At 32.3% G+C, this 8,403-nt stretch overlaps 1 protein-coding gene across 1 annotated transcript in view; it reads right to left on the reverse strand.

Moving 5' to 3' along the window:
- Positions 1-8,403, reverse strand: part of LOC106691111 (cysteine sulfinic acid decarboxylase) — a gene marked incomplete at its 5' end in the record, with an annotated part of 55,632 nt that overhangs the window by 37,732 nt on the left and 9,497 nt on the right.

Genomic DNA, 8,403 nt, shown 5'->3' on the forward strand with positions numbered 1-8,403 from the left:
TATATATGTGTATACAGTTGTAAATATCAATAAATAAATTATTAAAAAAAAAAAATTAATAAATTTATACTATCGACGGCGTCCTTTAAGATATAAAGGATACCTTTAGTTTTCCTAGGTAAAGTCTCATTTCTGCTTTCCTTTGCCAATAATGCAAGGAAGTATGTTTCACCATTATTCTCACAGTTAAAATTATTTCACTTAATAATTTACAATCTCTACTTCAATTACTTATTTCATAACTACTAGAGAGAAAAACAACAAAGTTATGCTGCCCAACTTCATCAACTAGCTATCCAACATACTTATTAAATTCTAATCAGACACTTTTGTTCTGGGGAAATCACCTCCTTGCACAACCGTTGATCTAGTAACAGTACTTCTTTACAAAGTACTGAACCTCTGACCCTTCATAGGTATTAGCGGTACAAATTTAAAATTTAAATTTTTTAATTTATTTCTTTTGCATTAATTTTTTTCTTCTTTCTATGCTTTATTATTTTGTTTTTTAAATCTCTTTTTTTCTTTCTTCCTTTTGTATTTTTTTTTTTTTTTTAAATATTTTTTCTTTCAACCCAATGTGACTTTCATCTCCCCCTTCCCTCTTTAACTTAAATAAAACATACCTACAATACAAAATAATACTAATATTAATTTTAATGGAATACGAGTATAAACTCGAAAAGTATATGTCATATAATTGATAAAAGTAGTGATAGAGTAAAAACTATCATGAAATAGATGGTAGAATAGGACTGAGTAGACCAAGGAAAACGTAGTACAACCAAATAGAAGAATCCTTGATAGAACACATACCAACAGAGAGATAGGGCTTGGACAGGGTTTTCTGCAAGGTCGTACTAAGTTTAGTATATTGAGGAAAAGCTGGTTTGAATAGATAATCCTAAATACAAAAAAGCAAAGTAATTATCAAAAAAGAGTCAACATTATTCAATTTCCCTTATCTCTTAATCGATTTTCACTCACGATATACTTAAGATAAGTAAGATTACCAATAATTATGCCACTCCATATAATTACTGATTATAACGTTTTGTTAAGGAAATTACAAGTGGACATTAAGATAAGAATATCAAATAATTACAACACGTTTTAAACACTATGCGTAATCTCAATCGGTGTGAGATAAATGTTATTACACCACTCTCAATTGAAATAAATTAATATATAATTTAGGCATTGAAAATGAAACTACTAGATATTAATATAGGCAGCATGTCTACATATATAATAATAATTTATTAAATAAATCAAAAATGTATCCTTGTATAGTCTCAACACTTTTATTACATCAATAGTCCAACGTTTCGGCCATCTCGGCCATCCTCAAGGACAATCTTATTAAATAAATCAAAATTATATAGTCACAACACTTTTTATTACATCAATAGTCCAACGTTTCGGCCATTTCGGTCATCCTCAAGGACAATCTTATTAAATAAATCAAAATTATATAGTCTCAACACTTTTTATTACATCCATAGTCCAACGTTTCGGCCATTTCGGTCATCCTCAAGGACAATCTTATTAAATAAATCAAAATTATATAGTCACAACACTTTTTATTATATCAATAGTCCAACGTTTCGGCCATTTCGGTCATCCTCAAGGACAATCTTATTAAATAAATCAAAATTATATAGTCACAACACTTTTTATTATATCAATAGTCCAACGTTTCGGCCATTTCGGTCATCCTCAAGGACAATCTTCAAATATAAATTCTCACCTCACTTCAAAATTTAAAAAATGTTTTGCAGCTATTCTGCCCAGGTCATTAATTATAAGTTAAACACACCCTATTTTTTTTTTAAATTCATAAATATTTAAAACATTTAATTTTCAATTTATCCACACTATCACTATCATATAAGTTTGTTTATATTGGAGGAATAGTGCCTCTCGTCATATACTAGTTTATAGTACATTTAACTAGCTTTAATTTCAGTGATAATAGATATATGTACGTCTCATTGTTCCTACATCAAACTCTCTAAATACTGATTTTTCAGTACATTTTTTATGAAATGCTACTTTTAAAATATTATATCTCGGGAACTATTGGACGTAAAAAGTTCTACGAGGGCTCATGACTCTGCACTAAATGATGTTCTCTTAGGTTTTTTATTATTGGTAGTTTTAAAGATATAGAGCTCCGAATAAAAAAGTATTTCCTTTTTACGTTCTGAAACTGTCACCATTTTTAATTCCTCCTAACTATACTTGGCAGATTGGTCGGTTTTGACTTTGAACTATAAATGATTTTTATTAAAGTAATAAAAAATTGGGTTGAAGTAACGTATTTTTTTTCCTCTAGGGCTCTTATATAAATTGATTTGCTGATCTTAAAGACATTAAGAAGTCACTAAGGCATTGTCAATTCAAATTGTCTCAGAAGGATCCGATTTTGAGATATTCAAACGTCCATTTTTTACCACCAACATTTTAAGTCATTAAATGAAAATCATTTGATGTGGTATATATTATGAATTCCCGAAAAATATGAATATGTTGAATGAAAATGGACGTAATTTCCGATTTCAGTAGACCGGACAACATATAAATCAGCAAATATTATCAAATCAAATCTTTTATAGTATACTTATTAATACCCAAAAACTAAAATGCTGACTTGGAATACAAAAATAGTAAATATAATCAATTTAATATTGATATCTTCAACAAATCCCATCAAATCACCTTTACCCTTCTTCGTAAACTTACCGGCTACCCTACAGTTCCACTTAATAATGTTATCCTTACCCCTGTTGAATAGATCCGCTACTTTGAACTACATTTGGACAAACGATTAACCTGGAATCCTCACACAAGACTGAAAAGACAAGAAACTGTACGTCGATTTCGACTATTACAGCACTTACCAGACAAACCGTCTAAACCTCCAACACATTACAAAAGACTGATCTACATGACTGTAGGCCAATCTGGACATATGGAGTTGAGCTTTGGGGCTCCACTAAACCTTCAAATTCCTCTCGTATCCAATCCTTACAATCCAAAATCCTCAATGCTCCTTACTTTGTTACAAATAAAATCATACATAAAGACTTTAATGTTCCCTCTGTAACCGATCTAGCCCGAACCAGACATCACTCCTTCCATTATAAACTCCCTAACCACTCAAACCTCCTAGTTTCTAATCTTGCATCCTCTTCCATTCCTGACGATCCTTCGAGGCACCTGAAAAGAAGATGGCCACGAGACCTGCTAATGTAGAACGTTATTAGAGTGCTGCCGATGGGTAGTTTCTCTACACGCCTGTAGCACTACAATTTAACCGAGATCAAATTTATTATAATGTACAGTTGTATATAGTAATAAATAAATATTAAAAAAAAAAATTGATACCAATCTTGTACGTCAGTTTGATATCAGCAACTCTTCATACAGTCAACAGTCCTTCAGAAGCAATTAGTGATATCATCTGAGATATTTTAATTAAAAAATCCATTTATTTAATTTTTAGGAATCTTTTATTCATGACACTATTAAGTACAATGGGTACAGTCTTAAAGAAAATTGTTAAATAATTTGAATACGAGATGACAAATAAATAAAATATACAATAAATAGTACAAAATATGTCATGCATAAAATAACGTATGCCAAAAACGTTTAAATTTGATCATAACTTTTTCTACCGGAGAAATCAGGGATTTTTTTTAATTTGCTGTTCATTAAAAAAATTATCACTAACCCTTTTAGCGGCCGATGACCCGCTAGTGATGGCCGTACGTGAGACTTTTTCTCACATTTCTTATTTAGAGCTCTTGAACGTTTTTTTTAAATATAAAATTTTGATTTATATTAGATTTATTTAAGCATAACAAAAAAAAAATGTATAAATAAGGCTATAGTGTAAAAAAATGTATAAAAATATATAGTTTTATGACTATTTCAACACCTGAACCATTTTCCTTTTATTACATTTTTTTAACTTTTTAATGAATAAAAAATTACTTAGAATATTATAATATATAATATTATTAAGAATCAATAATATTTTTTTCCAAATTATTCGGAATGAGAAAAATCGATTGGCATATAATAATCATGAAAAAAATGTGCACTTCCTTAGCTATTGGCCAAAAGTGCTTAATAACTATTTTTAACCGAAAAAATCGGAATAGCCTATAACCTTCCCGGGAAAATCCTGAACATTTAGCAAAAATCCCCATTACAATCGCATGAACGGTATGATAGCGCATAAATTACGAATAAACAAATATATATTTTTATGTACTGGATTTATTTTATCTCTACCTTGATACAGCTGTATTAAACATCGAATAGGCAATTTGAAACTAAAAAGGTACTGACTATAAAAGATAAGATCGTAGACAAACTTCCTTATTAAATTTTTGTTGCAACAGACAATAAATAATACAATAAAAAATACTGAAATATTTAAAGAAAATTTAAATTTACAATCAAAATGCAACGCCTGTTGAACAAATTCGATACTTAGGACTCCATCTTGACAAGAGACTTTCTTGGAATCCACACACAAGACTGAAACGACAAGAAACTGCTCGTAGATTCCGATTGCTACAACACCTACTTGACAAACGCTCTAAATTTCCCATTCACTACAAAAAAATATTATACGCTACGATAATCAGACCAATTATGACATATGGAATTGAGCTTTGGTGTTCTACCAAACCATCAAATTTCTCCCGCATCCAATCCTTACAATCCAAAATCCTTGATGCTCCTTATTACGTTACAAATAAACTTATCTACAAAGACCTTAACATCCCATTCGTTGCAGATGTGGCCCAAAACAGATATGCGTCTTTTCATTCCAAACCCCTTACCCATCCTATCCTATTCCTGATAATCCTCCGAGGCGTCTGAGAAAAGAAGATGGCCACGGGACCTTCTAATTTAAATTAATGCTTGAAGTACCACCAACGGGTGGTTTCTTACCAAGATTTTCAAGTGTAAATGAAACATACAACATATTCACTTATTGTATTTATTATTTGTACAGTTGTAAATCACATTAAATAAATGAATTTAAAAAAAATTAAAATGCAAACAATAGTCAACTAATATCAAATAAATTAAATATTAATCAATAGAATTTAAAAAAAAAAAACAAGACGAATTTATAATAGGTTGAATAGACAATTAACAAGAGACAATGGACCATGAAGACAATCCGACAATGGTTTATTTTACGTTTTATCTTGAGTCATCAAGTTTGTTTCAACGACCTCTCTTGACTGCAGAAATTGCATATGCTCCAGAACGTTTTTATCAGTCAAAATTGGTTTGCTGAAGACATCAACTACATTTGTTTTTGCTTGGCAAAGTGGAAATATGAGTTAAGGGCCTCAAAACAAGAAAAAAATTCCTATGTAGGTTTGTCCGTGAGAATTTTGTTAAGGAGATATTCACACCTAAAGATCTTCATTGTTATGGATTATTTAGGTTATATGTTATGGATATATTAGGTTATATTATTATTTCATATAGTTATATGAAATAAAACTTATTTATTCATTCAAACTACTTTATTAATTAAACGTAAACATCAAATTCATATTAAATGATGTGCAAAGTGATTTCCTTGAGCATTAAGACAATTTTTAACTACTGTAATGAAAACCAAGTATAATAACTAGTATAATTGATGAGTCAGCCAAATATAGTTAGGGGGAATTAAAAATGGCGGCTGTTATAAAACGTTAAACAAATTTATTTTTCATTCGGAACTCGGTATCTTAAAATCTACTAACAACACTAGAAAATCTAAAAGAACATTATTTAAGGAAGAATAAATTTGCTGAAATATTACCACCAATAGAGCTATTTACGGCCAATAGTTCACGAGATGAAAGTAATATTTCATAAAAAATGTACAGAAAAATCAGTAGTTAGTAAATTTGTTTTGAGAAATCTATATCTAAAAAGCTATTTGACATACAGATGTCTATTAGCACTCAAATTAAAGGCAGTTAAAAGTACTACAGAGTAGTATATCACTTTTATCTTCGGAGGAATAGTAGTTTCTAAGATATTGTCAAATATTAAATCCGACCAACTATAAATCAACATTGATAAACGTCATAAATTACATTACGGTGCAATTAACTAGCTTTCATTTGAGTGTTGGCAGACATCTGTATGTCGAATAGTTTTTTAGATATGTATTTCTCAAAAGAAATTTACTAACTTCTGATTTTTCAGTACATTTTTTATGAATGAAGCAAGATTAGAAACTAATGGGTTTGAGTGGTTAGGGAGTTTGTAATGGAAGGATTGATATCTGGTTCGGGCTAGATCGGTTACAAATGAGCATTAAGGTCTTTGTGGATGATTTTATTTCTGACAAAGTAGGGAGCATTTAGGATTTTACGAAAGATTTTGGATTGTAAGGATTGGATACGAGAGGAATTCGAAGGTTTAGTGGAGCCCCAAAGCTCAACTCCATATGTCCAGATTGGCCCTATTACAGTCATGTAAATCAGTCTTTTTTAATGTGTTGGAAGTTTGGACCGTTTGTCTAGTAAGTATTGTAATATTCGAAATCGACGTGCAGTTTCCTGTCTTTTCAGTCGAGTGTGAGGATTCCAGGTTAGTCCTTCGACGGCTCGGCAACAAGCTTAGGCCAACTCGTACAAGCCACCCATCCACATGCTAGCGTATGTCTGAGTTCGCCATGGCTCGGCCAACATGTAGAGGTCCCTTTAGGTTGTCAGAATTCCCAGAATGCATTAAACGATTGCTAGGACGTTTTGTCTTCTACAATCGCTTCAAATCGCAAGGTGCACTGAAATCCACCACAGACAATGGGAGCGATCGACTTAAATAAGGAAGTTTTTAAAAATCTTTCTCTAAAGTACCTTCTCAATATTTGAAAAAAACAAAACCAGTTCTCATTAATAGCAATAATAAACAATAAATAAATACAAAGTATTAAAACTTTTTATGAATGACTAAATTAGAAAAAAAAAAATAGAAACTTCTGATTCGGACGTGAAAAACCGCGATTCCCCCAACTTTCCTGATTGTATAACGACTTCGTTATCTTTTGTTGAACTGTTGCATTCTTGGCAGGAAAAATATTTATAATTGTAATTTTCACCTCGAGGATCCTGAAATACAATTTTTTCTAGTAATAAACAAGTTCTTTTTGGCATTAATTTCACCTTTCTTCCTTTCTCGCCTGCAATCAACTTATTGACCACTCTTGCTGTAGAGTAAAACTTAGGCTACTATATACTTGTCTCCTAGAGTGTTCTTCGACAACTCTATTCGTCTATTTATCTTACTTTGATCAACAGATGCCTATCAGTAACAAATTATTCGTTATATATATATATAGGAATCAGCGAGCATGAAGTGCCGCCGCAACCCGATAGGGCTCCGCACTACAAGTGTCTAAGAAGCTAAGCAATTGTATATAATGTTATTATTATAAAAACACGATCTCTTGTACAAATGTATATATGTTAATATGTAATGTGTAAGAATGTTTATTATAAAATAAAAAGAGATTGAGCAAAAAGAGTCTACGGAACTATCTCAAGTAGAGTTAAAAGAGTCTACAGCCTTCAATTCCCACCGGGATTGATCCGTTAAATCAAGCCTTTACCAGGTCTAGTCACAGGACTGGTGGCGTACACTCTGCATAAGATAGTGAAGTTTATTGCCAATCTATTCTCATGAGGGTTGTTTTTAAGTATGCTCACCATAGACGATGGCCTATCTCCTCCCCCTTCCTCCAGAAACCTTAGTCCGTCCGCTTCATCTCGGCAACTAAGATTGTAACTTAATTCACAACGGTTACACTGGTGCGACCGCTTCATCTCTATACCCAGTGTAATTTCCCGTCTCTCCCCGGCTCTAGTCCATCCGCTTCATCTCGGCAACTAGCCTTATCAGCTTACTAGTCCGTCCGCTTCATCTCGGCAACTGGTAAGCTGGCTCCTGTCTTGACAGTTCTAGTCCGTCCGCTTCATCTCGGTAACTAGTAAGCTGGCTCCTATCTTGACAGTTCTAGTCCGTCCGCTTCATCTCGGCAACTAGAGCTGCACCTAGCCTTATCAGCTTACTAGTCCATCCGCTTCATCCTTCCTTTCTTACCTACTAATGAATACGCCTTGTCGTGGGCCTTCTGTAAAGTGTATATCAGGCTGGAGAACCGCCTAAGACCAGACAACCCCGACATATACATTATACAGTAACATATATATTATATGTACAAATTAGGAAAGTAGAAGTAGAAAGAAACATGAAGTAGGAGTGTAGAGCGAACTGGGTGGAAGAAGACTAAACCACAAATTCCTCCAGAATCCAATCCTTACAGTCCAAAATCCTTCGTAAAATCCTTAATGCTCCTTACTTTGT

This window comes from Halyomorpha halys, unplaced genomic scaffold (genome assembly GCF_000696795.3).
Source record: "Halyomorpha halys isolate HHAL.00 unplaced genomic scaffold, Hhal_1.1 Scaffold2084.1, whole genome shotgun sequence".
Taxonomy (NCBI): Eukaryota; Metazoa; Arthropoda; class Insecta; order Hemiptera; family Pentatomidae; genus Halyomorpha; species Halyomorpha halys.